Source organism: Hydractinia symbiolongicarpus, chromosome 14 (genome assembly GCF_029227915.1).
Source record: "Hydractinia symbiolongicarpus strain clone_291-10 chromosome 14, HSymV2.1, whole genome shotgun sequence".
NCBI lineage: Eukaryota > Metazoa > Cnidaria > Hydrozoa > Anthoathecata > Hydractiniidae > Hydractinia > Hydractinia symbiolongicarpus.
In genome coordinates, this window is record NC_079888.1 from 16712364 (window position 1) to 16740268 (window position 27905).

General features: G+C 39.9%; 33 non-coding genes across 33 annotated transcripts; all 33 read left to right on the top strand.

Annotated features, from left to right (window-relative positions):
• Positions 1–225: 225 nt before the first annotated feature.
• Trnat-cgu (transfer RNA threonine (anticodon CGU)) lies at positions 226–297 on the top strand. Its single transcript has one exon. It is a non-coding gene; the product is annotated as a tRNA-Thr (tRNA).
• A 366-nt stretch (positions 298–663) lies between these two features.
• Positions 664–735, top strand: Trnat-cgu (transfer RNA threonine (anticodon CGU)). The gene has a single exon. It is a non-coding gene; the product is annotated as a tRNA-Thr (tRNA).
• A 366-nt stretch (positions 736–1101) lies between these two features.
• On the top strand, positions 1102–1173 carry Trnat-cgu (transfer RNA threonine (anticodon CGU)). Its single transcript has one exon. It is a non-coding gene; the product is annotated as a tRNA-Thr (tRNA).
• Positions 1174–2414: 1241 nt separating this feature from the next.
• Positions 2415–2486, top strand: Trnat-cgu (transfer RNA threonine (anticodon CGU)). Its single transcript has one exon. It is a non-coding gene; the product is annotated as a tRNA-Thr (tRNA).
• Positions 2487–2852: 366 nt separating this feature from the next.
• Positions 2853–2924, top strand: Trnat-cgu (transfer RNA threonine (anticodon CGU)). Its single transcript has one exon. It is a non-coding gene; the product is annotated as a tRNA-Thr (tRNA).
• A 365-nt stretch (positions 2925–3289) lies between these two features.
• On the top strand, positions 3290–3361 carry Trnat-cgu (transfer RNA threonine (anticodon CGU)). The gene has a single exon. It is a non-coding gene; the product is annotated as a tRNA-Thr (tRNA).
• Positions 3362–3727: 366 nt separating this feature from the next.
• On the top strand, positions 3728–3799 carry Trnat-cgu (transfer RNA threonine (anticodon CGU)). Its single transcript has one exon. It is a non-coding gene; the product is annotated as a tRNA-Thr (tRNA).
• A 366-nt stretch (positions 3800–4165) lies between these two features.
• Trnat-cgu (transfer RNA threonine (anticodon CGU)) lies at positions 4166–4237 on the top strand. Its single transcript has one exon. It is a non-coding gene; the product is annotated as a tRNA-Thr (tRNA).
• An 804-nt stretch (positions 4238–5041) lies between these two features.
• Trnat-cgu (transfer RNA threonine (anticodon CGU)) lies at positions 5042–5113 on the top strand. Its single transcript has one exon. It is a non-coding gene; the product is annotated as a tRNA-Thr (tRNA).
• Positions 5114–5917: 804 nt separating this feature from the next.
• Trnat-cgu (transfer RNA threonine (anticodon CGU)) lies at positions 5918–5989 on the top strand. Its single transcript has one exon. It is a non-coding gene; the product is annotated as a tRNA-Thr (tRNA).
• Positions 5990–8104: 2115 nt separating this feature from the next.
• Trnat-cgu (transfer RNA threonine (anticodon CGU)) lies at positions 8105–8176 on the top strand. The gene has a single exon. It is a non-coding gene; the product is annotated as a tRNA-Thr (tRNA).
• A 2554-nt stretch (positions 8177–10730) lies between these two features.
• On the top strand, positions 10731–10802 carry Trnat-cgu (transfer RNA threonine (anticodon CGU)). Its single transcript has one exon. It is a non-coding gene; the product is annotated as a tRNA-Thr (tRNA).
• Positions 10803–11606: 804 nt separating this feature from the next.
• On the top strand, positions 11607–11678 carry Trnat-cgu (transfer RNA threonine (anticodon CGU)). The gene has a single exon. It is a non-coding gene; the product is annotated as a tRNA-Thr (tRNA).
• Positions 11679–12043: 365 nt separating this feature from the next.
• On the top strand, positions 12044–12115 carry Trnat-cgu (transfer RNA threonine (anticodon CGU)). Its single transcript has one exon. It is a non-coding gene; the product is annotated as a tRNA-Thr (tRNA).
• Positions 12116–12917: 802 nt separating this feature from the next.
• On the top strand, positions 12918–12989 carry Trnat-cgu (transfer RNA threonine (anticodon CGU)). The gene has a single exon. It is a non-coding gene; the product is annotated as a tRNA-Thr (tRNA).
• Positions 12990–14225: 1236 nt separating this feature from the next.
• Trnat-cgu (transfer RNA threonine (anticodon CGU)) lies at positions 14226–14297 on the top strand. Its single transcript has one exon. It is a non-coding gene; the product is annotated as a tRNA-Thr (tRNA).
• A 365-nt stretch (positions 14298–14662) lies between these two features.
• On the top strand, positions 14663–14734 carry Trnat-cgu (transfer RNA threonine (anticodon CGU)). Its single transcript has one exon. It is a non-coding gene; the product is annotated as a tRNA-Thr (tRNA).
• An 803-nt stretch (positions 14735–15537) lies between these two features.
• Positions 15538–15609, top strand: Trnat-cgu (transfer RNA threonine (anticodon CGU)). Its single transcript has one exon. It is a non-coding gene; the product is annotated as a tRNA-Thr (tRNA).
• Positions 15610–16849: 1240 nt separating this feature from the next.
• On the top strand, positions 16850–16921 carry Trnat-cgu (transfer RNA threonine (anticodon CGU)). The gene has a single exon. It is a non-coding gene; the product is annotated as a tRNA-Thr (tRNA).
• Positions 16922–17286: 365 nt separating this feature from the next.
• Trnat-cgu (transfer RNA threonine (anticodon CGU)) lies at positions 17287–17358 on the top strand. The gene has a single exon. It is a non-coding gene; the product is annotated as a tRNA-Thr (tRNA).
• Positions 17359–17723: 365 nt separating this feature from the next.
• Positions 17724–17795, top strand: Trnat-cgu (transfer RNA threonine (anticodon CGU)). The gene has a single exon. It is a non-coding gene; the product is annotated as a tRNA-Thr (tRNA).
• An 803-nt stretch (positions 17796–18598) lies between these two features.
• On the top strand, positions 18599–18670 carry Trnat-cgu (transfer RNA threonine (anticodon CGU)). Its single transcript has one exon. It is a non-coding gene; the product is annotated as a tRNA-Thr (tRNA).
• Positions 18671–19035: 365 nt separating this feature from the next.
• Trnat-cgu (transfer RNA threonine (anticodon CGU)) lies at positions 19036–19107 on the top strand. Its single transcript has one exon. It is a non-coding gene; the product is annotated as a tRNA-Thr (tRNA).
• Positions 19108–19472: 365 nt separating this feature from the next.
• On the top strand, positions 19473–19544 carry Trnat-cgu (transfer RNA threonine (anticodon CGU)). The gene has a single exon. It is a non-coding gene; the product is annotated as a tRNA-Thr (tRNA).
• A 365-nt stretch (positions 19545–19909) lies between these two features.
• Positions 19910–19981, top strand: Trnat-cgu (transfer RNA threonine (anticodon CGU)). The gene has a single exon. It is a non-coding gene; the product is annotated as a tRNA-Thr (tRNA).
• Positions 19982–20784: 803 nt separating this feature from the next.
• On the top strand, positions 20785–20856 carry Trnat-cgu (transfer RNA threonine (anticodon CGU)). Its single transcript has one exon. It is a non-coding gene; the product is annotated as a tRNA-Thr (tRNA).
• Positions 20857–22536: 1680 nt separating this feature from the next.
• On the top strand, positions 22537–22608 carry Trnat-cgu (transfer RNA threonine (anticodon CGU)). Its single transcript has one exon. It is a non-coding gene; the product is annotated as a tRNA-Thr (tRNA).
• An 803-nt stretch (positions 22609–23411) lies between these two features.
• On the top strand, positions 23412–23483 carry Trnat-cgu (transfer RNA threonine (anticodon CGU)). Its single transcript has one exon. It is a non-coding gene; the product is annotated as a tRNA-Thr (tRNA).
• A 365-nt stretch (positions 23484–23848) lies between these two features.
• Positions 23849–23920, top strand: Trnat-cgu (transfer RNA threonine (anticodon CGU)). Its single transcript has one exon. It is a non-coding gene; the product is annotated as a tRNA-Thr (tRNA).
• Positions 23921–26036: 2116 nt separating this feature from the next.
• Trnat-cgu (transfer RNA threonine (anticodon CGU)) lies at positions 26037–26108 on the top strand. Its single transcript has one exon. It is a non-coding gene; the product is annotated as a tRNA-Thr (tRNA).
• Positions 26109–26474: 366 nt separating this feature from the next.
• Trnat-cgu (transfer RNA threonine (anticodon CGU)) lies at positions 26475–26546 on the top strand. The gene has a single exon. It is a non-coding gene; the product is annotated as a tRNA-Thr (tRNA).
• Positions 26547–27348: 802 nt separating this feature from the next.
• On the top strand, positions 27349–27420 carry Trnat-cgu (transfer RNA threonine (anticodon CGU)). Its single transcript has one exon. It is a non-coding gene; the product is annotated as a tRNA-Thr (tRNA).
• Positions 27421–27786: 366 nt separating this feature from the next.
• On the top strand, positions 27787–27858 carry Trnat-cgu (transfer RNA threonine (anticodon CGU)). The gene has a single exon. It is a non-coding gene; the product is annotated as a tRNA-Thr (tRNA).
• The last annotated feature ends 47 nt before the right edge of the window (positions 27859–27905 follow it).

Below are 27905 nucleotides of genomic sequence, written 5' to 3' on the forward strand. Positions count from 1 at the left end.
ATGGTTTTGAGAAGATTTGAGCATAAAATGCACAAGGTTATAAAACGTTTTATACAAGAAAGCCCAAAATTCCTGCAGATCACAAAACACAGCAACGTGTAAGATACTTTGCACCATTAAATTTGAACGTAAAGTAGGGTTAGCGGGTTCACTATTAACTTTTGAGTACTTGCATAAAAAGTTATAAATGCTGCGAATGGAAAATATACCAAAGGATGCAAAACAGGCGCAATGGCCAAGTGGTAAGGCGTCGGTCTCGTAAACCGAAGATCACGAGTTCGATCCTCGTCTGTGCCTAAGATATATGGGGGCGTTTGCCGGAGTTTTCCAGACATAACGTGCGGATATGACTTAGAAGCGAAAGAAGTGAAGAAATTGGAAGAAACACAAGGGGTATGGTCCTCCAAGTCAAAGGCAATAAACAGGACTGAATCGGCAATGGGGTTGAGAAGATTTAGGCATAAAATGCACAAAGTTATAAAACGTTTTACACAACAAATCCCGCAATTCATGTAGATCAAAAAATACAGCAACGTGTAAGTTACTTTGCGCCATTAAATTTGAACGTAAAGTAGGGTTAGCGAGTTCAATATTAACTTCTGAGTACTTGCATAAAAAGATAAAAATGATGCGGATGGAAAATATACCAAAGGATGCAAAACAGGCGCAGTGGCCAAGTGGTAAGGCGTCGGTCTCGTAAACCGAAAATCACGAGTTCGAACCTCGTCGGCGCCTAAATTATGTGGACCAGTTTTGCGTATATTTCCTGACAAAGTGTGCAGATATGCCTTAGAAGAGAAATAAGACAAGGGATTGGATGGAAATTCAGGGGTATGGTCCTCCAAGTCAAAGGAAGTAAACAGGACTGAATCGGCAATGGTTTTGAGAAGATTTGAGCATAAAATGCATAAAGATATAAAACGTTTTATACAAGAAAGCCCAAAATTCCTGTAGATCACAAAACACAGCAACGTGTAAGATACTTTGCGCCATTAAATTTGAACGTAAAGTAGGGTTAGCGAGTTCACTATTAACTTTTGAGTACTTGCATAAAAAGTTAAAAATGCTGCGAATGGAAAATATACCAAAGGATGCAAAACAGGCGCAGTGGCCAAGTGGTAAGGGGTCGGTCTCGTAAACCGAAGATCACGAGTTCGATCCTCGTCTGTGCCTAAGGTATATGGGGGCGTTTGCCGGAGTTTTCCAGATATAACGTGCGGATATGACTTAGAAGCGAAAGAAGTGAAGAAATTGGATGAAACACAAGGGGTATGGTCCTCCAAGTCAAAGGCAATAAACAGGACTGAATCGGCAATGGGGTTGAGAAGATTTAGGCATAAAATGCACAAAGTTATAAAACGTTTTACACAACAAATCCCGAAATTCATGTAGATCAAAAAATACAGCAACGTGTAAGATACTTTGCGCCATTAAATTTGAACGTAAAGTAGGGTTAGCGAGTTCACTATTAACTTCTGAGTACTTGCATTAAAAGTTAAAAATGACTAGGACGGAAAAGGTACCGAAGGATGAAAAACAGGCGCAGTGGCCAGGAGGTAAGGCGTCGGTATCGTAAACCGAAGATCACGAGTTCGAACCTCGTCTGTGCCTAAATTATGTGGACGACTTTTGCGGAGATTTCCTGACAAAGTGTGCAGATATGCCTTAGAAGAGAAATAAGACAAGGGATTGGATGAAGTTTCAGGGGCATGGTCCTCCAAATCAAAGGAAGTAAACAGGACTGAATCGACAATGGGGTTTAGAAGATTTAGGCATAAAACGTACAAAGTTATAAAACGTTTTATACTAGAAAGCCCGAAATTCCTGTAGATCAAAAAACACAGCAACTTGTAAGATACTTTGCACTATTAAGTTTGAACGCAAAGTAGGCTTAGCGAGTTCACTATTCTCTTTTGAGTGCTTGCATAAAAAGTTAAAAATGACTAGGATGAAAAATATACCAAAGGATGCAAAACAGGTGCAGTGGCCAAGTGGTAAGGCGTCTGTCTCGCAAACCGAAGATCAAGACTTCGAACCTCGTCTGTGCCTAAACTATATGGATGCTTTTGGTGGAGTTTTCTGGACATAACGTGCAGATATGCCTTAGAAGAGAAATAAGACAAGGGATTGGATGAAATTTCAGGGGTATGGTCCTCCAGGTCAAAGGAAATAAACAGGACTGAATTGGCTATGGACTGGGGAACCTCTAAGCATAAATTGCACAAAGTTATGAACCTTTTATACAGGAAACTCCAAAATTCCTATATATCGAATAACACAGCAACAGGTAAGTTACTTTAAACCGTTAAATTTGATCGTGACAAAAGCTTAGCGAGTTCATTGTTAACTTGTGAGTGCTTGCATAAAATGTTAATAATGATGCGGATGGAGAATATACCAAAGGTTACTAAACAGGCGCAGTGGCCAAGTGGTAAGGCGTCGGTCTCGTAAACCGAAAATCACGAGTTCGAACCTCGTCGGCGCCTAAATTATGTGGACGAGTTTTGCGTATATTTCCTGACAAAGTGTGCAGATATGCCTTAGAAGAGAAATAAGACAAGGGATTGGATGGAAATTCAGGGGTATGGTCCTCCAAGTCAAAGGAAGTAAACAGGACTGAATCGTCAATGGGGTTGAGAAGATTTAGGCATAAAATGCACAAAGTTATAAAACGTTTTACACAACAAATCCCGAAATTCATGTAGATCAAAAAATACAGCAACGTGTAAGTTACTTTGCGCCATTAAATTTGAACGTAAAGTAGGGTTAGTGAGTTCAATATTAACTTCTGAGTACTTGCATAAAAAGATAAAAATGATGCGGATGGAAAATATACCAAAGGATGCAAAACAGGCGCAGTGGCCAAGTGGTAAGGCGTCGGTCTCGTAAACCGAAAATCATGAGTTCGAACCTCGTCGGCGCCTAAATTATGTGGACCAGTTTTGCGTATATTTCCTGACAAAGTGTGCAGATATGCCTTAGAAGAGAAATAAGACAAGGGATTGGATGGAAATTCAGGGGTATGGTCCTCCAAGTCAAAGGAAGTAAACAGGACTGAATCGGCAATGGTTTTGAGAAGATTTGAGCATAAAATGCACAAAGATATAAAACGTTTTATACAAGAAAGCCAAAAATTCCTGTAGATCACAAAACACAGCAACGTGTAAGATACTTTGCGCCATTAAACTTGAACGTAAAGTAGGGTTAGCGAGTTCACTATTAACTTTTGAGTACTTGCATAGAAAGTTAAAAATGCTGCGAATGGGAATATACCAAAGGATGCAAAACAGGCGCAGTGGCCAAGTGGTAAGGCGTCGGTCTCGTAAACCGAAGATCACGAGTTCGATCCTCGTCTGTGCCTAAGATATATGGGGGCGTTTGCCGGAGTTTTCCAGACATAACGTGCGGATATGACTTAGAAGCGAAAGAAGTGAAGAAATTGGATGAAACACAAGGGGTATGGTCCTCCAAGTCAAAGGCAATGAACAGAACTGAATCGGCAATGGGGTTGAGAAAATTTAGGCATAAAATGCACAAAGTTATAAAACGTTTTACACAACAAATCCCGAAATTCATGTAGATCAAAAAATACAGCAACGTGTAAGATTCTTTACGCCATTAAATTTGAACGTAAAGTAGGGTTAGCGAGTTCACTATTAACTTCTGAGTACTTGCATAAAAAGTTAAAAATGATGGGGATCGAAAATATACCAAAGGATGCAAAACAGGCGCAGTGGCCAAGTGGTAAGGCGTCGGTCTCGTAAACCGAAAATCACGAGTTCGAACCTCGTCGGCGCCTAAATTATGTGGACGAGTTTTGCGTATATTTCCTGACAAAGTGTGCAGATATGCCTTAGAAGAGAAATAAGACAAGGGATTGGATGGAAATTCAGGGGTATGGTCCTCCAAGTCAAAGGAAGTAAACAGGACTGAATCGGCAATGGGGTTGAGAAGATTTAGGCATAAAATGCACAAAGTTATAAAACGTTTTACACAACAAATCCCGAAATTCATGTAGATCAAAAAATACAGCAACGTGTAAGTTACTTTGCGCCATTAAATTTGAACGTAAAGTAGGGTTAGCGAGTTCAATATTAACTTCTGAGTACTTGCATAAAAAGATAAAAATGACTAGGATGGAAAAGGTACCAAAGGATGAAAAACAGGCGCAGTGGCCAAGAGGTAAGGCGTCGGTATCGTAAACCGAAGATCACGAGTTTGAACCTCGTCTGTGCCTAAATTATGTGGACGACTTTTGCGGAGATTTCCTGACAAAGTGTGCAGATATGCCTTAGAAGAGAAATAAGACAAGGGATTGGATGAAGTTTCAGGGGCATGGTCCTCCAAGTCAAAGGAAGTAAACAGGACTGAATCGACAATGGGGTTTAGAAGATTTAGGCATAAAACGTACAAAGTTATACAACGTTTTATACTAGAAAGCCCGAAATTCCTGTAGATCACAAAACACAGCAACTTGTAAGATACTTTGCACTATTAAGTTTGAACGTAAAGTAGGCTTAGCGAGTTCACTATTCTCTTTTGAGTGCTTGCATAAAAAGTTAAAAATGACTAGGATGGAAAATATACCAAAGGATGCAAAACAGGTGCAGTGGCCTAGTGGTAAGGCGTCGGTCTCCTAAACCGAAGATCACCAATTCGATCCTCCTCCGTGCCTCAGATATATGGGGGCGTTTGCCGGCCTTTTCCAGACATAACATGCAGATATGACTAAGAAGCGAAAGAAGTGAAGAAATTGGATGAAACACCAGGGGCATGGTCCTCCAAGTCAAAGGAAAAAAGCAGGACTGAATCGGCAATGGGGTTGAGAAGATTTAGGCATAAAATGCACAAAGTTATAAAAGGTTTTACACAACAAATCCCGAAATTCATGTAGATCAAAAAATACAGCAACGTGTAAGATACTTTGCGCCATTAAATTTGAACGTAAAGTAGGGTTAGCGAGTTCACTATTAACTTCTGAGTACTTGCATAAAAAGTTAAAAATGACTAGGATGGAAAAGGTACCAAAGGATGAAAAACAGGCGCAGTGGCCAAGAGGTAAGGTGTCGGTATCGTAAACCGAAGATCACGAGTTCGAACCTCGTCTGTGCCTAAATTATGTGGACGACTTTTGCGGAGATTTCCTGACAAAGTGTGCAGATATGCCTTAGAAGAGAAATAAGACAAGGGATTGGATGAAGTTTCAGGGGCATGGTCCTCCAAGTCAAAGGAAGTAAACAGGACTGAATCGACAATGGGGTTTAGAAGATTAAGGCATAAAACGCACAAAGTTATAAAACGTTTTATACAAGAAAGCCCGAAATTCCTGTAGATCAAAAAACACAGCAACTTGTAAGATACTTTGCACTATTAAGTTTGAACGTAAAGTAGGCTTAGCAAGTGCACTATTAACTTTTGAGTACTTGCATAAAAAGTTAAAAATGCTGTGAATGTAAAGCATACCAAAGGTTACTAAAAATGCGCAGTGGCCAAGTGGTAAGGCTTCGGTTTCGTAAACCGAAGATCAAGACTTCGAAACTTGTCTGTGCCTAAGATATATGGGGGCGTTTGCCGGAGTTTTCCAGACATAACATGCAGATATGACTTAGAAGCGAAAGAAGTGAAGAAATTGGATGAAACACCAGGGGTATGGTCCTCCAAGTCAAAGGAAATAAGCAGGACTGAATCGGCAATGGGGTTAAGAAGATTTAGGCATAAAATGCACAAAGTTATAAAAGGTTTTACACAACAAATCCCGAAATTCATGTAGATCAAAAAATACAACAACGTGTAAGATACTTTGCGCCATTAAATTTGAACGTAAAGTAGGGTTAGCGAGTTCACTATTAACTTCTGAGTACTTGCATAAAAAGTTAAAAATGACTAGGATGGAAAAGGTACCAAAGGATGAAAAACAGGCGCAGTGGCCAAGAGGTAAGGTGTCGGTATCGTAAACCGAAGATCACGAGTTCGAACCTCGTCTGTGCCTAAATTATGTGGACGACTTTTGCGGAGATTTCCTGACAAAGTGTGCAGATATGCCTTAGAAGAGAAATAAGACAAGGGATTGGATGAAGTTTCAGGGGCATGGTCCTCCAAGTCAAAGGAAGTAAACAGGACTGAATCGACAATGGGGTTTAGAAGATTTAGGCATAAAACGCACAAAGTTATAAAACGTTTTATACAAGAAAGCCCGAAATTCCTGTAGATCAAAAAACACAGCAACTTGTAAGATACTTTGCACTATTAAGTTTGAACGTAAAGTAGGCTTAGCGAGTTCACTATTCTCTTTTGAGTGCTTGCATAAAAAGTTAAAAATGACTAGGATGGAAAATATACCAAAGGATGCAAAACAGGTGCAGTGGCCAAGTGTAAGGCGTATGTCTCGCAAACCGAAGATCAAGACTTCGAACCTCGTCTGTGCCTAAACTATATGGATGCTTTTGGCGGAGTTTTCTGGACATAACGTGCAGATATGCCTTCGAAGATAAATAAGACAAGGGATTGGATGAAATTTCAGGGGGATGGTCCTCCAAGTCAAAGGAAATAAACAGGACTGAATTGGCTATGGACAGGGGAACCATTAAGCATAAATTGCACAAAGTTATGAACCTTTTATACAGGAAACTCCAAAATTCCTATATATCGAATAACACAGCAACGGGTAAGTTACTTTACACCGTTAAATTTGATCGTGACAAAAGCTTAGCGAGTTCATTGTTAACTTGTGAGTGCTTGCATAAAATGTTAATAATGATGCGGATGGAGAATATACCAAAGGTTACTAAACAGGCGCAGTGGACAAGTGGTAAGGCATCGGTATCGTAAACCGAAGATCATGAGTTCAAACCTCGCCTGTGCCTAAATTATGTGGACGACTTTTGCGGAGATTTCCTGACAAAGTGTGCAGATATGCTTTAGAAGATAAATAAGACAAGGAATTGGATGAAATTTCAGGGGCATGGTCCTCCAAGTCAAAGGAAGTAAACAGGACTGAATCGGCAATGGGGTTTAGAAGATTTAAGCATAAAACGCACAAAGTTATAAAACGTTTTACACAAGAAAGCCCGAAATTCCTGTAGATCAAAAAACACAGCAACTTGTAAGATACTTTGCACTATTAAGTTTGAACGTAAAGTAGGCTTAGCGAGTTCACTATTCTCTTTTGAGTGCTTGCATAAAAAGTTAAAAATGACTAGGATGGAAAATATACCAAAGGATGCAAAACAGGTGCAGTGGCCAAGTGGTAAGGCGTCTGTTTCGTAAACTGATGATCAAGACTTCGAACCTCGTCTGTGCCTAAACTATATGGATGCTTTTGGCGGAGTTTTCTGGACATAACGTGCAGATATGCCTTCGAAGAGAAATAAGACAAGGGATTGGATGAATTTTCAGGGGTATGGTCCTCCAAGTCAAAGGAAATAAACAGGACTGAATCGGCAATGGGGTTAAGAAGATTTAAGCATAAAATGCACAAAGTTATAAAATGTTTTATACAAGAAAGCCAAAATTCCTGTAGATCAAAAAACACAGCAACGTGTAAGATACTTTGCACTATTAAATATGAACGTAAAGTAGGCTTAGCAAGTGCACTATTAACTTTTGAGTACTTGCATAAAAAGTTAAAAATGCTGTGAATGTAAAGCATACCAAAGGTTACTAAAAATGCGCAGTGGCCAAGTGGTAAGGCTTCGGTTTCGTAAACCGAAGATCAAGACTTCGAAACTTGTCTGTGCCTAAGATATATGGGGGCGTTTGCCGGAGTTTTCCAGACATAACATGCCGATATGACTTAGAAGCGAAAGAAGTGAAGAAATTGGATGAAACACCAGGGGTATGGTCCTCCAAGTCAAAGGAAATAAGCAGGACTGAATCGGCAATGGGGTTAAGAAGATTCAGGCATAAAATGCACAAAGTTATAAAAGGTTTTACACAACAAATCCCGAAATTCATGTAGATCAAAAAATACAGCAACGTGTAAGATACTTTGCGCCATTAAATTTGAACGTAAAGTAGGGTTAGCGAGTTCACTATTAACTTCTGAGTACTTGCATAAAAAGTTAAAAATGACTAGGATGGAAAAGGTACCAAAGGATGAAAAACAGGCGCAGTGGCCAAGAGGTAAGGTGTCGGTATCGTAAACCGAAGATCACGAGTTCGAACCTCGTCTGTGCCTAAATTATGTGGACGACTTTTGCGGAGATTTCCTGACAAAGTGTGCAGATATGCTTTAGAAGAGAAATAAGACAAGGGATTGGATGAAGTTTCAGGGGCATGGTCCTCCAAGTCAAAGGAAGTAAACAGGACTGAATCGACAATGGGGTTTAGAAGATTTAGGCATAAAACGCACAAAGTTATAAAACGTTTTATACAAGAAAGCCCGAAATTCCTGTAGATCAAAAAACACAGCAACTTGTAAGATACTTTGCACTATTAAGTTTGAACGTAAAGTAGGCTTAGCAAGTGCACTATTAACTTTTGAGTACTTGCATAAAAAGTTAAAAATGCTGTGAATGTAAAGCATACCAAAGGTTACTAAAAATGCGCAGTGGCCAAGTGGTAAGGCTTCGGTTTCGTAAACCGAAGATCAAGACTTCGAAACTTGTCTGTGCCTAAGATATATGGGGGCGTTTGCCGGAGTTTTCCAGACATAACATGCAGATATGACTTAGAAGCGAAAGAAGTGAAGAAATTGGATGAAACACCAGGGGTATGGTCCTCCAAGTCAAAGGAAATAAGCAGGACTGAATCGGCAATGGGGTTAAGAAGATTTAGGCATAAAATGCACAAAGTTATAAAAGGTTTTACACAACAAATCTCGAAATTCATGTAGATCAAAAAATACAGCAACGTGTAAGATACTTTGCGCCATTAAATTTGAACGTAAAGTAGGGTTAGCGAGTTCACTATTAACTTCTGAGTACTTGCATAAAAAGTTAAAAATGACTAGGATGGAAAAGGTACCAAAGGATGAAAAACAGGTGCAGTGGCCAAGTGTAAGGCGTATGTCTCGCAAACCGAAGATCAAGACTTCGAACCTCGTCTGTGCCTAAACTATATGGATGCTTTTGGCGGAGTTTTCTGGACATAACGTGCAGATATGCCTTCGAAGAGAAATAAGACAAGGGATTGGATGAAATTTCAGGGGGATGGTCCTCCAAGTCAAAGGAAATAAACAGGACTGAATTGGCTATGGACAGGGGAACCTCTAAGCATAAATTGCACAAAGTTATGAACCTTTTATACAGGAAACTCCAAAATTCCTATATATCGAATAACACAGCAACGGGTAAGTTACTTTACACCGTTAAATTTGATCGTGACAAAAGCTTAGCGAGTTCATTGTTAACTTGTGAGTGCTTGCATAAAATGTTAATAATGATGCGGATGGAGAATATACCAAAGGTTACTAAACAGGCGCAGTGGACAAGTGGTAAGGCATCGGTATCGTAAACCGAAGATCATGAGTTCAAACCTCGCCTGTGCCTAAATTATGTGGACGACTTTTGCGGAGATTTCCTGACAAAGTGTGCAGATATGCTTTAGAAGATAAATAAGACAAGGAATTGGATGAAATTTCAGGGGCATGGTCCTCCAAGTCAAAGGAAGTAAACAGGACTGAATCGGCAATGGGGTTTAGAAGATTTAAGCATAAAACGCACAAAGTTATAAAACGTTTTACACAAGAAAGCCCGAAATTCCTGTAGATCAAAAAACACAGCAACTTGTAAGATACTTTGCACTATTAAGTTTGAACGTAAAGTAGGCTTAGCGAGTTCACTATTCTCTTTTGAGTGCTTGCATAAAAAGTTAAAAATGACTAGGATGGAAAATATACCAAAGGATGCAAAACAGGTGCAGTGGCCAAGTGGTAAGGCGTCTGTTTCGTAAACTGATGATCAAGACTTCGAACCTAGTCTGTGCCTAAACTATATGGATGCTTTTGGCGGAGTTTTCTGGACATAACGTGCAGATATGCCTTCGAAGAGAAATAAGACAAGGGATTGGATGAATTTTCAGGGGTATGGTCCTCCAAGTCAAAGGAAAGAAACAGAACTGAGTCGGGAAAGGAGTTGGGAAGATTTAAGCATAAATTGCGCAAAGTTATAAAAAGTTTTATACAGGAAAGCCCGAAATTCTTGTAGATCGAACAACATGGCAACGTGTAAGATAGTTTGCGCTATTTAGTTTGAACGTGACCTAGGCTTAGCGAGCTCACTGTTAACTATTGTGGGCTTGCATAATATTTTAATAATGATGCACATGGAAAATATACCAAAGCTTGCAAAACAGGCGCAGTGGCCAAGTGATAAGACGTCGGTCTCGTAAACTGAAGATCGCCAGTTCGATCCTCGTCTGTGCCTAAATTATGTGGACGAGGTTTGCAGAGATTTCCTGACAAAGTGTGCAGATATGCCTTAAAAGAGAGATAAGACAAGGGGTTGGATGAAATTTCAGGGGTATGGTCCTCCAAGTCAAAGGAAATAAACAGGACTGAATCGGCAATGGGGTTGAGAAGATTTAGGCAAAAAATGCACAAGGTTATAAAACGTTTTACACAAAAAAACCCGAAATTCATGTAGATCAAAAAATACAGCAACGTGTAAGATACTTTGCGCCATTAAATTTGAACGTAAAGTAGGGTTAGCGAGTTCACTATTAACTTTTGAGTACTTGCATAAAGAGTTAAAAATGATGCGGATGGAAAATATACCAAAGGATGCAAAACAGGCGCAGTGGCAAAGTGGTAAGGCGTCGGTCTCGTAAACCGAAGATCACGAGTTCGAACCTCGTCTGTGCCCATATTATGTGGACGAGGTTTGCGGAGATTTCCTGACAAAGTGTGCAGATATGCCTCCGAAGAGAAATAAAGCAAGGGATTGGATGAATTTTCAGGGGCATGGTCCTCCAAGTCAAAGGAAGTAAACAGGACTGAATCGGCAATGGGTTTGAGAAGATTTAAGCATAAATTGCGCAAAGTTATAAAAAGTTTTATACAGGAAAGCCCGAAATTCTTGTAGATCGAACAACATGGCAACGTGTAAGATAGTTTGCGCTATTTAGTTTGAACGTGACCTAGGCTTAGCGAGCTCACTGTTAACTATTGTGGGCTTGCATAATATTTTAATAATGATGCACATGGAAAATATACCAAAGCTTGCAAAACAGGCGCAGTGGCCAAGTGATAAGACGTCGGTCTCGTAAACTGAAGATCGCCAGTTCGATCCTCGTCTGTGCCTAAATTATGTGGACGAGGTTTGCAGAGATTTCCTGACAAAGTGTGCAGATATGCCTTAAAAGAGAGATAAGACAAGGGGTTGGATGAAATTTCAGGGGTATGGTCCTCCAAGTCAAAGGAAATAAACAGGACTGAATCGGCAATGGGGTTGAGAAGATTTAGGCAAAAAATGCACAAGGTTATAAAACGTTTTACACAAAAAAACCCGAAATTCATGTAGATCAAAAAATACAGCAACGTGTAAGATACTTTGCGCCATTAAATTCGAACGTAAAGTAGGGTTAGCGAGTTCACTATTAACTTTTGAGTACTTGCATAAAAAGTTAAAAATGATGCGGATGGAAAATATGCCAAAGGATGCAAAACAGGCGCAGTGGCCAAGTGGTAAGGCGTCGGTCTCGTAAACCGAAGATCACGAGTTCGATCCTCGTCTGTGCCTAAATTATGTGGACGAGGCTTGCGTATATTTCCTGACAAAGTGTGCAGATATGCCTTAGAAGAGAAATAAGGCAAGGGATTGGATGAAATTTCAGGGGCATGGTCCTCCAAGTCAAAGGAAGTAAATAGGACTGAATCGACAATGGGGTTGAGAAGATTTAAGCATAAAATGCACAAAGTTATAAAACGTTTTATATAAGAAAGCCGAAATTCCTGTAGATCAAAAAACACAGCAACGTGTAAGATACTTTGCGCCATTAAATTTGAACGTAAAGTAGGGTTAGCGAGTTCACTATTAACTTTTGAGTACTTGCATAAAGAGTTAAAAATGATGCGGATGGAAAATATACCAAAGGATGCAAAACAGGCGCAGTGGCAAAGTGGTAAGGCGTCGGTCTCGTAAACCGAAGATCACGAGTTCGAACCTCGTCTGTGCCCATATTATGTGGACGAGGTTTGCGGAGATTTCCTGACAAAGTGTGCAGATATGCCTCCGAAGAGAAATAAAGCAAGGGATTGGATGAATTTTCAGGGGCATGGTCCTCCAAGTCAAAGGAAGTAAACAGGACTGAATCGGCAATGGGTTTGAGAAGATTTAAGCATAAAATGTACAAAGTTATAAAACGATTTATACAAGAAAGCGGAAATTCCTGTAGATCAAAAAAGACAGCAACGTGTAAGATACTTTGCGCCATTAAATTTGAACGTAAAGTAGGGTTAGCGAGTTCACTATTAACTTTAGAGTACTTGCATAAAAAGTTAAAAATGATGCGGATGGAAAATATGCCAAAGGATACAAAACAGGCGCAGTGGCCAAGTGGTAAGGCGTCGGTCTCGTAAACCGAAGATCACGAGTTCCAACCTCGTCTAAGTCTAATTTATGTAGACGAGTTTTGCGTATATTTCCTGACAAAGTGTGCAGATATGCCTTCGAAGAGAAATAAAGCAAGGAATTGGATGAAATTTCAGGGCCATGGTCCTCCAAGTCAAAGGAAGTAAACTGGACTGAATCGGCAATGGGGTTGAGAAGATTTAAGCATAAAATGCACAAAGTTATAAAACGTTTTATACAAGAAAGCCGAAATTTTTGTAGATCAAAAAACACAGCAACGTGTAAGATACTTTGCACTATTTAGTCTGAACGTGACCTAGGCTTAGCGAGTTCACTATTAACTTTTGAGTGCTTTTTAAAAAAGTTAATAATGATGCGGATGGAAAATGTACCAAAGGATGCAAATCAGGCGCAGTGGCCAAGTGGTAAGACGTCGGTCTCGTAAACCGAAGATCACGAGTTCGAACCTCATCTGTGCCTAAATTATGTGGACGATTTTGCGGAGATTTCCCGACAAAGTGTGCAGATATGTCTTAGAAGAGAAATAAGACAAGGGATTGGAGGAAATTTCAGGGGCATGGTCCTCCAAGTCAAAGGAAGTAAACAGGACTGAATAGGCAATGGGGTTGAGAAGATTTAAGCATAAAAAGCACAAAGTTATAAAACGTTTTATACAAGAAAGCCCAAAATGCCTGTAGATCAAAAAACACAGCAACGTGTAAGATACTTTGCACTATTATGTTTGAACGTAAAGTAGGCTTAGCGAGTTCAATATTAACTTTTGACTTCTTGCATAAAAAGTTAAAAATGACGCGGATGGAAAATATACCAAAGGATGCAAAACAGGCGCAGTGGCCAAATGGTAAGGCGTCTGTTTTGTAAACTGATGATCAAGACTTCGAACCTCGTTTGTGCCTAAACTATATGGATGCTTTTGGCGGAGTTTTCTGGACATAACGTGAAGACATGCGTTAGAAGAGAGATAAGACAAGGGATTGGATAAAGTTTCTGGCGTATTGTCCTCGAAGTCAAAGGAAAGAAACAGGACTGAATCGGGAAAGGAGTTGGGAAGATTTAAGCATAAATTGCACAAAGTTATAAAAAGTTTTATACAGGAAAGCCCGAAATTCTTGTAGATCGAACAACATGGCAACGTGTAAGATAGTGTGCGCTATTTAGTTTGAACGTGACCTAGGCTTAGCGAGCTCACTGTTAACTATTGAGGGCTTGCATAATACTTTAATAATGATGCACATGGAAAATATACCAAACGTTGCAAAACAGGCGCAGTGGCCAAGTGGTAAGGCGTTGGTCTCGTAAACCGATGCAAGTTCGATCCTCGTCTGTGCCTAAATTATGTGGACGAGGTTTGCGGAGATTTCCTGACAAAGTGTGCAGATATGCCTTAGAAGAGAAGTAAGGCAAAGGATTGGATGAAATTTCAGGGGTATGGTCCTCCAAGTCAAAGGAAATAAAGAGGACTGAATCGGCAATGGGGTTGAGAAGATTTAGGCATAAAATGCACAAAGTTTTAAAACGTTTTACACAAGAAAGCCCGAAATCCCTGTAGATCAAAAACACAGCAACGTGTAAAATACTTTGCACTACTTAGTTTGAACGTGACCTAGGCTTAGCGAGTTCACTATTAACTTTTGAGTGCTTGCATAAAAAGTTAATAATGATGCACATGGAAAATATACCAAAGGTTGCGAAACAGGCGCAGTGGCCAAGTGGTAAGGCGTCGGTCTCGTAAACCGAAGATCAGGAGTTCGAACCTTGTCTGTGCCTAAATTATGTGGACGAGTTTTGCGTATATCTCCTGACAAAGTGTGCAGATATGCCTTAGAAGAGAAATAAGGCAGAGATTGTATGAAATTTCAGGGGCATGGTCCTTCAAGTCAAAGGAAGTAAACAGGACTGAATTGGCAATGGGGTTGAGAAGATTTAAGCATAAAATGCACAAAGTTATAAAACGTTTTATACAAGAAAGCCCGAAATTCCTGTAGATCAAAAAACACAGCAACGTGTAAGATACTTTGCACTATTTAGTTTGAACGTGACCTAGGCTTAGCGAGTTCACTATTAACTTTTGAGTACTTGCATAAAAAGTTAAAAATGATGCGGATGGAAAATATACCAAAGGATGCAAAACAGGCGCAGTGGCCAAGTGGTAAGGCGTCGGTCTCGTAAACCGAAGATCACGAGTTCGAACCTCGTCTGAGCCTAAATTATGTGGACGAACTTTGCGTATATTTCCTGACAAAGTGTGCAGATATGCCTTCGAAGAGAAATAAAGCAAGGGATTGGATGAAATTTCAGGGGCATGGTCCTCCAAGTCAAAGGAAGTAAACAGGACTGAATCGGCAATGGGGTTGAGAAGATTTGAGCATAAAATGCACAATGTTGTAAAACGTTTTATACAAGAAAACCCCCAAATTCCTGCAGATCAAAAACACAGCAACGTGTAAAATACTTTGCACTATTTAGTTTGAACGTGACCTAGGCTTAGCGAGTTCACTATTAACTTTTGATTGCTTGCATAAAAATTTACTAATGATGCGGATGGAAAATGTACCAAAGGATGCAAATCAAGCGCAGTGGCCAAGTGGTAAGGCGTCGGTCTCGTAAACCGAAGATCACGAGTTCCAACCTCGTCTGAGTCTAAATTATGTAGACGAGTTTTGCGTATATTTCCTGACAAAGTGTGCAGATATGCCTTCGAAGAGAAATAAAGCAAGGGATTGGATGAAATTTCAGGGCCATGGTCCTCCAAGTCAAAGGAAGTAAACAGGACTGAATCGGCAATGGGGTTGAGAAGATTTAAGCATAAAATGCACAAAGTTATAAAACGTTTTATACAAGAAAGCCCAAATTTTTGTAGATCAAAAAACACAGCAACGTGTAAGATACTTTGCACTATTTAGTCTGAAAGTGACCTAGGCTTAGCGAGTTCGCTATTAACTTTTGAGTGCTTTTTAAAAAAGTTAATAATGATGCGGATGGAAAATGTACCAAAGGATGCAAATCAGGCGCAGTGGCCAAGTGGTAAGGCGTCAGTCTCGTAAACCGATGATCACGAGTTCGAACCTCATCTGTGCCTAAATTATGTGGACGATTTTGCGGAGATTTCCCGACAAAGTGTGCAGATATGTCTTAGAAGAGAAATAAGACAAGGGATTGGAGGAAATTTCAGGGGCATGGTCTTCCAAGTCAAAGGAAGTAAACAGGACTGAATAGGCAATGGGTTTGAGAAGATTTAAGCATAAAAAGCACAAAGTTATAAAACGTTTTATACAAGAAAGCCCAAAATGCCTGTAGATCAAAAAACACAGCAACGTGTAAGATACTTTGCACTATTATGTTTGAACGTAAAGTAGGCTTAGCGAGTTCAATATTAACTTTTGACTTCTTGCATAAAAAGTTAAAAATGACGCGGATGGAAAATATACCAAAGGATGCAAAACAGGCGCAGTGGCCAAGTGGTAAGGCGTCTGTTTTGTAAACTGATGATCAAGACTTCGAACCGCGTTTGTGCCTAAACTATATGGATGCTTTTGGCGGAGTTTTCTGGACATAACGTGAAGACATGCGTTAGAAGAGAGATAAGACAAGGGATTGGATGAAGTTTCTGGCGTATTGTCCTCGAAGTCAAAAGAAAGAAACAGGACTGAATCGGGAAAGGAGTTGGGAAGATTTAAGCATAAATTGCACAAAGTTATAAAAAGTTTTATACAGGAAAGCCCGAAATTCTTGTAGATCGAACAACATGGCAACGTGTAAGATAGTGTGCGCTATTTAGTTTGAACGTGACCTAGGCTTAGCGAGCTCACTGTTAACTATTGAGGGCTTGCATAATACTTTAATAATGATGCACATGGAAAATATACCAAACGTTGCAAAACAGGCGCAGTGGCCAAGTGGTAAGGCGTCGTTCTCGTAAACCGAAGATCAGGAGTTCGAACCTCGTCTGTGCCTAAATTATGTGGACGAGTTTTGCGTATATCTCCTGACAAAGTGTGCAGATATGCCTTAGAAGAGAAATAAGGCAAGGTATTGTATGAAATTTCAGGGGCATGGTCCTCCAAGTCAAAGGAAGTAAACAGGACTGAATCGGCAATGGGGTTGAGAAGATTTAAGCATAAAATGCACAAAGTTATAAAACGTTTTATACAAGAACGCCGAAATTCTTGTAGATCAAAAAACACAGCAACGTGTAAGATACTTTGCACTATTTAGTTTGAACGTGACCTAGGCTTAGCGAGTTCACTATTAACTTTTGTGTGCTTTTTAAAAAAGTTAATAATGATGCGGATGGAAAATGTTCCAAAGGATGCAAATCAGGCGCAGTGGTCAAGTGGTAAGGCGTCGGTCTCGTAAACCGAAGATCACGAGTTCGAACCTCATCTGTGCCTAAATTATGTGGACGACTTTTGCGGACATTTAATGACATAACGTGCAGACATGCCTTCGAAGAGAAATAAAGCAAGGGATTGTATGAAATTTCAGGGCCATGGTCCTCCAAGTCAAAGGAAGTAAACAGGACTGAATCGGCAATGGGGTTGAGAAGATTTAAGCATAAAATGCACAAAGTTATAAAACGTTTTATACAAGAAAGCCCAAATTTTTGTAGATCAAAAAACACAGCAACGTGTAAGATACTTTGCACTATTTAGTCTGAAAGTGACCTAGGCTTAGCGAGTTCGCTATTAACTTTTGAGTGCTTTTTAAAAAAGTTAATAATGATGCGGATGGAAAATGTTCCAAAGGATGCAAATCAGGCGCAGTGGTCAAGTGGTAAGGCGTCGGTCTCGTAAACCGAAGATCACGAGTTCGAACCTCATCTGTGCCTAAATTATGTGGACGACTTTTGCGGACATTTAATGACATAACGTGCAGACATGCCTTCGAAGAGAAATAAAGCAAGGGATTGTATGAAATTTCAGGGCCATGGTCCTCCAAGTCAAAGGAAGTAAACAGGACTGAATCGGCAATGGGGTTGAGAAGATTTAAGCATAAAATGCACAAAGTTATAAAACGTTTTATACAAGAAAGCCCAAATTTTTGTAGATCAAAAAACACAGCAACGTGTAAGATACTTTGCACTATTTAGTCTGAAAGTGACCTAGGCTTAGCGAGTTCGCTATTAACTTTTGAGTGCTTTTTAAAAAAGTTAATAATGATGCGGATGGAAAATGTACCAAAGGATGCAAATCAGGCGCAGTGGCCAAGTGGTAAGGCGTCGGTCTCGTAAACCGATGATCACGAGTTCGAACCTCATCTGTGCCTAAATTATGTGGACGATTTTGCGGAGATTTCCCGACAAAGTGTGCAGATATGTCTTAGAAGAGAAATAAGACAAGGGATTGGAGGAAATTTCAGGGGCATGGTCTTCCAAGTCAAAGGAAGTAAACAGGACTGAATAGGCAATGGGTTTGAGAAGATTTAAGCATAAAAAGCACAAAGTTATAAAACGTTTTATACAAGAAAGCCCAAAATGCCTGTAGATCAAAGAACACAGCAACGTGTAAGATACTTTGCACTATTATGTTTGAACGTAAAGTAGGCTTAGCGAGTTCAATATTAACTTTTGACTTCTTGCATAAAAAGTTAAAAATGACGCGGATGGAAAATATACCAAAGGATGCAAAACAGGCGCAGTGGCCAAGTGGTAAGGCGTCTGTTTTGTAAACTGATGATCAAGACTTCGAACCTCGTTTGTGCCTAAACTATATGGATGCTTTTGGCGGAGTTTTCTGGACATAACGTGAAGACATGCGTTAGAAGAGAGATAAGACAAGGGATTGGATGAAGTTTCTGGCGTATTGTCCTCGAAGTCAAAGGAAAGAAACAGGACTGAATCGGGAAAGGAGTTGGGAAGATTTAAGCATAAATTGCACAAAGTTATAAAAAGTTTTATACAGGAAAGCCCGAAATTCTTGTAGATCGAACAACATGGCAACGTGTAAGATAGTGTGCGCTATTTAGTTTGAACGTGACCTAGGCTTAGCGAGCTCACTGTTAACTATTGAGGGCTTGCATAATACTTTAATAATGATGCACATGGAAAATATACCAAACGTTGCAAAACAGGCGCAGTGGCCAAGTGGTAAGGCGTCGTTCTCGTAAACCGATGATCACGAGTTCGATCCTCGTCTGTACCTAAATTATGTGGACGAGGTTTGCGGAGATTTCCTGACAAAGTGTGCAGATATGCCTTAGAAGAGAAGTAAGACAAAGGATTGGATGAAATTTCAGGGGTATGGTCCTCCAAGTCAAAGGAAATAAACAGGACAGAATCGGCAATGGGGTTGAGAAGATTTAGGCATAAAATGCACAAAGTTTTAAAACGTTTTACACAAGAAAGCCCGAAATCCCTGTAGATCAAAAACACAGCAACGTGTAAAATACTTTGCACTACTTAGTTTGAACGTGACCTAGGCTTAGCGAGTTCACTATTAACTTTTGTGTGCTTGCATAAAAAGTTAATAATGATGCACATGGAAAATATACCAAAGGTTGCAAAACAGGCGCAGTGGCCAAGTGGTAAGGCGTCGGTCTCGTAAACCGAAGATCAGGAGTTCGAACCTCGTCTGTGCCTAAATTATGTGGACGAGTTTTGCGTATATCTCCTGACAAAGTGTGCAGATATGCCTTAGAAGAGAAATAAGGCAAGGTATTGTATGAAATTTCAGGGGCATGGTCCTCCAAGTCAAAGGAAGTAAACAGGACTGAATCGGCAATGGGGTTGAGAAGATTTAAGCATAAAATGCACAAAGTTATAAAACGTTTTATACAAGAACGCCGAAATTCTTGTAGATCAAAAAACACAGCAACGTGTAAGATACTTTGCACTATTTAGTTTGAACGTGACCTAGGCTTAGCGAGTTCACTATTAACTTTTGTGTGCTTTTTAAAAAAGTTAATAATGATGCGGATGGAAAATGTTCCAAAGGATGCAAATCAGGCGCAGTGGTCAAGTGGTAAGGCGTCGGTCTCGTAAACCGAAGATCACGAGTTCGAACCTCATCTGTGCCTAAATTATGTGGACGACTTTTGCGGACATTTAATGACATAACGTGCAGACATGCCTTCGAAGAGAAATAAAGCAAGGGATTGGATGAAATTTCAGGGCCATGGTCCTCCAAGTCAAAGGAAGTAAACAGGACTGAATCGGCAATGGGGTTGAGAAGATTTAAGCATAAAATGCACAAAGTTATAAAACGTTTTATACAAGAAAGCCCAAATTTTTGTAGATCAAAAAACACAGCAACGTGTAAGATACTTTGCACTATTTAGTCTGAAAGTGACCTAGGCTTAGCGAGTTCGCTATTAACTTTTGAGTGCTTTTTAAAAAAGTTAATAATGATGCGGATGGAAAATGTACCAAAGGATGCAAATCAGGCGCAGTGGCCAAGTGGTAAGGCGTCGGTCTCGTAAACCGATGATCACGAGTTCGAACCTCATCTGTGCCTAAATTATGTGGACGATTTTGCGGAGATTTCCCGACAAAGTGTGCAGATATGTCTTAGAAGAGAAATAAGACAAGGGATTGGAGGAAATTTCAGGGGCATGGTCTTCCAAGTCAAAGGAAGTAAACAGGACTGAATAGGCAATGGGTTTGAGAAGATTTAAGCATAAAAAGCACAAAGTTATAAAACGTTTTATACAAGAAAGCCCAAAATGCCTGTAGATCAAAGAACACAGCAACGTGTAAGATACTTTGCACTATTATGTTTGAACGTAAAGTAGGCTTAGCGAGTTCAATATTAACTTTTGACTTCTTGCATAAAAAGTTAAAAATGACGCGGATGGAAAATATACCAAAGGATGCAAAACAGGCGCAGTGGCCAAGTGGTAAGGCGTCTGTTTTGTAAACTGATGATCAAGACTTCGAACCTCGTTTGTGCCTAAACTATATGGATGCTTTTGGCGGAGTTTTCTTGACATAACGTGAAGACATGCGTTAGAAGAGAGATAAGACAAGGGATTGGATGAAGTTTCTGGCGTATTGTCCTCGAAGTCAAAGGAAAGAAACAGGACTGAATCGGGAAAGGAGTTGGGAAGATTTAAGCATAAATTGCACAAAGTTATAAAAAGTTTTATACAGGAAAGCCCGAAATTCTTGTAGATCGAACAACATGGCAACGTGTAAGATAGTGTGCGCTATTTAGTTTGAACGTGACCTAGGCTTAGCGAGCTCACTGTTAACTATTGAGGGCTTGCATAATACTTTAATAATGATGCACATGGAAAATATACCAAACGTTGCAAAACAGGCGCAGTGGCCAAGTGGTAAGGCGTCGGTCTCGTAAACCGATGATCACGAGTTCGATCCTCGTCTGTACCTAAATTATGTGGACGAGGTTTGCGGAGATTTCCTGACAAAGTGTGCAGATATGCCTTAGAAGAGAAGTAAGACAAAGGATTGGATGAAATTTCAGGGGTATGGTCCTCCAAGTCAAAGGAAATAAACAGGACAGAATCGGCAATGGGGTTGAGAAGATTTAGGCATAAAATGCACAAAGTTTTAAAACGTTTTACACAAGAAAGCCCGAAATCCCTGTAGATCAAAAACACAGCAACGTGTAAAATACTTTGCACTACTTAGTTTGAACGTGACCTAGGCTTAGCGAGTTCACTATTAACTTTTGTGTGCTTGCATAAAAAGTTAATAATGATGCACATGGAAAATATACCAAAGGTTGCAAAACAGGCGCATTGGCCAAGTGGTAAGGCGTCGGTCTCGTAAACCGAAGATCAGGAGTTCGAACCTCGTCTGTGCCTAAATTATGTGGACGAGCTTTGCGGAGATTTCCTGACAAAGTGTGCAGATATGCCTTAGAAGAGAAGTAAGACAAGGGATTGGATGAAATTTCAGGGGTATGGTCCTCCAAGTCAAAGGAAATAAACAGGACTGAATCGGCAATGGGGTTGAGAAGATTTAGGCATAAAATGCACAAAGTTATAAAACGTTTTACACAAGAAAGCCCGAAATCCCTGCAGATCAAAAAGAAAACAGCAACGTGTAAAATACTTTGCACTACTTAGTTTCAACGTGACCTAGGCTTAGCGAGTTCACTATTAACTTTTGAGTGCTTGCATAAAAAGTTAATAATGATGCACAGGGAAAATATACCAAAGGTTGCAAAACAGGCGCAGTGGCCATGTGGTAAGGCGTCGGTCTCGTAAACCGAAGATCACGAGTTCGAACCACGTCTGTGCCTAAATTATGTGGACGAGTTTTGCGTATATTTCCTGACAAAGTGTGCAGATATGCCTTAGAAGAAAAATAAGGCAAAGGATTGGAAGAAATTTCAGGGGCATGGTCCTCCAAGTCAAAGGAAGCAAACAGGACTGAATCGGCAATGGGGTTGAGAGGATTTAAGCATAAAATGCACAAAGTTATAAAACGTTTTATACAAGAAAGCCCAAAATGCCTGTAGATAAAAAAACACAGCAACGTGTAAGATACTTTGCACTATTATGTTTGAACGTAAAGTAGGCTTAGCGAGTTCAATATTAACTTTTGACTTCTTGCATAAAAATTTAAAAATGACGCGGAAGGAAAATATACCAAAGGATGCAAAACAGGCGCAGTGGCAAAGTGGTAAGACGTCGGTCTCGTAAACCGAAGATCACGAGTTCGATCCTCGGCTGTGCCCATGTTATATGGGTGCAATTGCCGGAGTTTTCCAGACATAACGTGCAGATATGACTTGGAAGTGAAAGAAGTCAAGAAATTGGATAAAGCACCTGGCGTAGTGTTCTCCAAATCAAAGGAAGTGAACAGGACTAAATTGGCAATGGACTGGGGAACATCTAAGCATAAATTAAGCAAAGTTATAAACCTTTTATACAGGAAACTCCAAAATTCCTATATATCGAATAACACAGCAACGGGTAAGTTATTTTACACCGTTAAATTTGATCATGACAATAGCTTAGCGAGTTCATTGTTAACTTGTGAGTGCTTGCATAAAATGTTAATAATGATGCAGATGGAGAATATACCAAAGGTTACGAAGGAGGCGCTGTGGCCAAGTGGTAAGGCGTCGGTCTCGTAAACCGAAGATCACGAGTTTGAACCCCGTCTGTGCCTAAATTATATGGATGCGTTTGCCGGAGTGTTCCAGACATAACATGCAGATATGCCTTAGAATTGAAAGAAGTCAAGAAATTGGATGAAATTTCAGGCGTATGGTGCTCGAAGTCAAAAGAAACAAACAGGACTGAATCGGGAATGGATTTCAAAAGATTTAAGTATAAATTGCACAAAGTCATAAAAAGTTTTATACAGGAAAGCCCAAAATTCTTGTAGATCGAACAACACGGCAACGTGTAAAATACTTTGCACTATTTAGTTTGAACGTGACCTAGGCTTAGCGAGTTCACTATTAACTTTTGAGTGCTTGCATAAAAAGTTAATAATGATGCACAGGGAAAATATACCAAAGGTTGCAAAACAGGCGCAGTGGCCATGTGGTAAGGCGTCGGTCTCGTAAACTGAAGATCACGAGTTCGAACCACGTCTGTGCCTAAATTATGTGGACGAGTTTTGCGTATATTTCCTGACAAAGTGTGCAGATATGCCTTAGAAGAAAAATAAGGCAAAGGATTGGAAGAAATTTCAGGGGCATGGTCCTCGAAGTCAAAGGAAGCAAACAGGACTGAATCGGCAATGGGGTTGAGAGGATTTAAGCATAAAATGCACAAAGTTATAAAACGTTTTATACAAGAAAGCCGAAATTCCTGTAGATCAAAAAACACAGCAACGTGTAAGATACTTTGCACTATTTAGTTTGAACGTAAAGTAGGCTTAGCTAGTTCAATATTAACTTTTGACTTCTTGCATGAAGATTTAAAAATGACGCGCATGGAAAATATACCAAAGGATGCAAAACAGGCGCAGTGGCCAAGTGGTAAGGCGTCGGTCTCGTAAACCGAAGATCACGAGTTCGATCCTCGTCTGTGCCCATGTTATATGGGTTCGTTTGCCGGAGTTTTCCAGACATAACGTGCAGATATGACTTGGAAGTGAAAGAAATCAAGAAATTGGATAAAGCACCTGGCGTAGTGTTCTCCAAATCAAAGGAAGTGAACAGGACTAAATTGGCAATGGACTGGGGAACATCTAAGCATAAATTAAGCAAAGTTATAAACCTTTTATACAGGAAACTCCAAAATTCCTATATATCGAATAACACAGCAACGGGTAAGTTATTTTACACCGTTAAATTTGATCATGACAATAGCTTAGCGAGTTCATTGTTAACTTGTGAGTGCTTGCATAAAATGTTAATATTGATGCAGATGGAGAATATACCAAAGGTTACGAAGGAGGCGCTGTAGCCAAGTGGTAAGGCGTCGGTCTCGTAAACCGAAGATCACGAGTTTGAACCCCGTCTGTGCCTAAATTATATGGATGCGTTTGCCGGAGTGTTCCAGACATAACATGCAGATATGCCTTAGAATTGAAAGAAGTCAAGAAATTGGATGAAATTTCTGGCGTATTGTCCTCGATGTCAAAGGAAATAAACAGGACTGAATCGGGAATGCAGTTGAGATGATTTAAGCATAAATTGATAAAAGTTATAAAAAGTTTTATGCAGGAAAGCACGAAATACCTGTAGATCAAACAACACAACTACGTGTAAGTTAATTTGCACCGTTAAATTTGATTGTGACAAAGGCTTAGCGAGTTCAGTATTACCTTGTGAGTGCTTGCATAAAATTTTAATAGCGATGCGGATGGAAAATGTTCCAAAGGTTACTAAACAGGCGCAGTGGCCAAGTGGTAAGGCGTCGGTTTTGTAAACCGAAGATCAAGACTTCAAACCTCGTCTGTGCCTATACTATATGGATGCTTTTGGCGGAAATTTCTGGACATAACGTGCACATACGCCTTAGAAGAGAAATAAGACAAGGGATTGGATGAATTTTCCGGCGTATTGTCCTCGAAGTCAAAGGAAATAAACAGGACTGAATAGGGAATGCAGTTGAGAAGATTTAAGCATAAATTGCACAAAATTATAAAAAGTTTTATGCATGAAAGCCCGAAATTCTTGTAGATCGAACAACACAGCAACGTGTAAGTTACTTTGCACCGCTAAGTTTGATTGTGACAAAGGCTTAGCGAGTTCAGTATTACCTTGTGAATGCTTGCATAAAGTTTTAATAATGATGCGGATGGAAAATGTACCAAAGGAAGCAAAACAAGCGCAGTGGCCAAGTGGTAAGGCATCGGTCTCGTAAACCAAAGATCACGAGTTCTAACTTCGTCGGTGCCTAAATTATGTGGACGACTTTTGGGGAAATTTCCTGACGAAGTGTGCAGATATGCCTTAGAAGAGAAATAAGACAAGGGATTGGATGAAATTTCAGGGGTATTGTCCTCCAAGTCAAAGGAAATAAACAGGACTGAATCGGCAATGAGGTTGAGAAGATTTAAGCATAAAATGCACAAAGTTATAAAACGTTTTATACAAGAAAGCCCGAAATTCCTGTAGATAAAAAACACAGCAACGTGTAAGGTACTTTGCACTATTTAATTTGAACGTAAAGTAGGCTTAGCGGGTTCACTATTAACTTTTGAGTACTTGCATAAAATGTTAAAAATGCTGCGAATGGAAAATATGCAAAAGGTTACTAAACAGGCGCAGTGGCCAAGTGGTAAGGCGTCGGTTTCGTAAACCGACGATCAAGACTTCGAACCTCGTCTGTGCCTAAACTATATGGATGCTTTTGGCGGAGTTTTCTGGACATAACGTGCAGATACGCCTTAGAAGAGAAATAAGACAAGGGATTTGATGAATTTTCCGGCGTATTGTCGTCAAAGTCAAAGGAAAGAAACAGGACTGAATCGGTAAAGGAGTTGAGAAGATTTAAGCATAAATTGCACAAAGTTATAAAAAGTTTTATATAGGAAAGCCCGAAATTATTGTAGATGGAGCAACACGGCAACGTGTAAGATACTTTGCGCTATTTAGTTAGAACGTGATCTAGGCTTAGCGAGTTCACTATTAACTTTTGAGTGCTTGCATAAAAAGTTAATAATGATGAGGATGGAAAATATACCAAAGGATGCACAACAGGCGCAGTGGCCAAGTTGTAAGTCGTCGGTCTCGTAAACCAAAGATCACGAGTTCGATCTTCGTCTGTGCCTAAGTTATATGGGTGCATTTGCCGGAGTTTTCCAGACATAACGTGCAGATATGACTTGGAAGTGAAAGCAGTCAAGAAATTGGATGAAGTACCTGGCGTATTGTTCTCCAAATCAAAGGAAATGAACAGGACTGAATTGGCAATGGACTGGGGAAAATCTAAGCAAAAATTGCACAAAGTTTTAAACATTTTATACAGGAAACTCCAAAATTCCTATATATCGAATAACACAGCCACAGGTAAGTTACTTTACACCGTTAAATTTGATTATGACAAGAGCTTAGCGAGTTCACTGTTAACTTGTGAGTGCTTGCATAAAATGTTAATAATGATGCGGATGGAGAATATACCAAAGGTTACTAAACAGGCGCAGTGGCCAAGTGGTAAGGCGTCGGTCTCGTAAACCGAAGATCACGAGTGCGAACCTCGTCTGTGCCTATGTTATATGGATGCGTTTGCCGGAGTGTTCCAGACATAACACGCAGATATGCCTTAGAATTGAAAGAAGTCAAGAAAATGGATGAAATTTCTTGCGTATTGTCCTCGAAGTCAAAGGAAATAAACAGGACTGAATCGTGAATACAGTTGAGAAGATTTAAGCATAAAATGCACAAAGTTATAAAACGTTTTATACAAGAAAGCCCGAAATTCCTGTAGATCAAAAAACACAGCAACGTGTAAGATACTTTGCACTATTAAGTTTGAACGTAAAGTAGGCTTAGAGAGTTCACTATTAACTTGTGAGTGCTTGCATAAAAGGTCGAAAATGACGCGGACTGAAAATATACCAAAGGATGCAAAACAGGCGCAGTGGCCAAGTGGTAAGGCGTCGGTCTCGTAAACCGAAGATCACGAGTTCGAGCCTCATCTGTGCCTAAGATATATGGTGGCGTTTGCTGGAGTTTTCCAGACATAATGTGCAGATATGACTTAGAAGTGAAAGAAGTGAAGAATTGGATGAAACACTAGGGGTATGGTCCTCCAAGTCAAAGGAAATAAACAGGACTGAATCGGCAATGGTGTTGAGAAGATTTGAGCATAAAATGCACAAAGTTATAAAACGTTTTATACAAGAAGGCCGAAATTCCTGTAGATCAAAAAACACAGCAACGTGTAAGATACTTTGCACTATTAAATTTGAACGTAAAGTAGGTTTAGCGCGTTCACTATTAACTTTTGAGTACTTGCATAAAAAGTTAAAAATGCTGCAAATGGAAAATAGTACAAAGGATACGAAACAGGTCCAGGGGCCAATTGGTAAGGCGTCTGTTTCGTAAACTGATGATCAAGACTTCGAACCTCGTCTGTGCCTAAACTATATGGATGCTTTTGGCGGAGTGTTCTGGACATAACGTGAAATTATGCCTTAAAAAAGAGATAAGACAAGGGATTGGATGAAGTTTCTGGCGTATTGTCCTCGAAGTCAAAGGAAAGAAACAGGACTGAATCGGGAAAGGAGTTGGGAAGATTTAAGCATAAATTGCACAAAGTTACAAAACGTTTTATACAGGAAAGCCTGAAATTCTTGTAGATCGAACAACATGGCAACGTGTAAGATAGTTTGCGCTATTTAGTTTGAACGTAACCTAGGCTTAGCGAGCTCACTGTTAACCATTGTGGGCTTGCATAATATTTTAATAATGATGCACATGGAAAATATACCAAAGGTTGCAAAACAGGCGCAGTGGCCAAGTGGTAAGGCCTCGCTCTCGTAAACCGAAGATCACGAGTTCGATCCTCGTCTGTGCCTATATTATGTGGACGAGGTTTGCGGAGATTTCCTGACAAAGTGTGCAGATATGCCTTAGAAGAGAAGTAAGACAAGGGATTGGATGAAACTGCAGGGGTATGGTCCTCCAAGTCAAAGGAAATAAACAGGACTGAATCGGCAATGTGGTTGAGAAGACTTAGGCATAAAATGCACAAAGTTATAAAACGTTTTACACAACAAATCCCGAAATTCATGTAGATCAAAAAATACGGCAACGTGTAAGATACTTTGCGCCATTAAATTTGAACGTAAAGTAGGGTTAGAGAGTTCACTATTAACTTGTGAGTGCTTGCATAAAAAGTTAATAATGATGCGGATGGAAAATGTACCAAAGAATACAAATCAGGCGCAGTGGCCAAGTGGTAAGGCGTCGGTCTCGTAAACAGAAGATCATGAGTTCGAACCTCGTCTGTGCCTAAAATATGTGGACTACTTTTGCGGAGATTTCCTGACAAAGTGTGCAG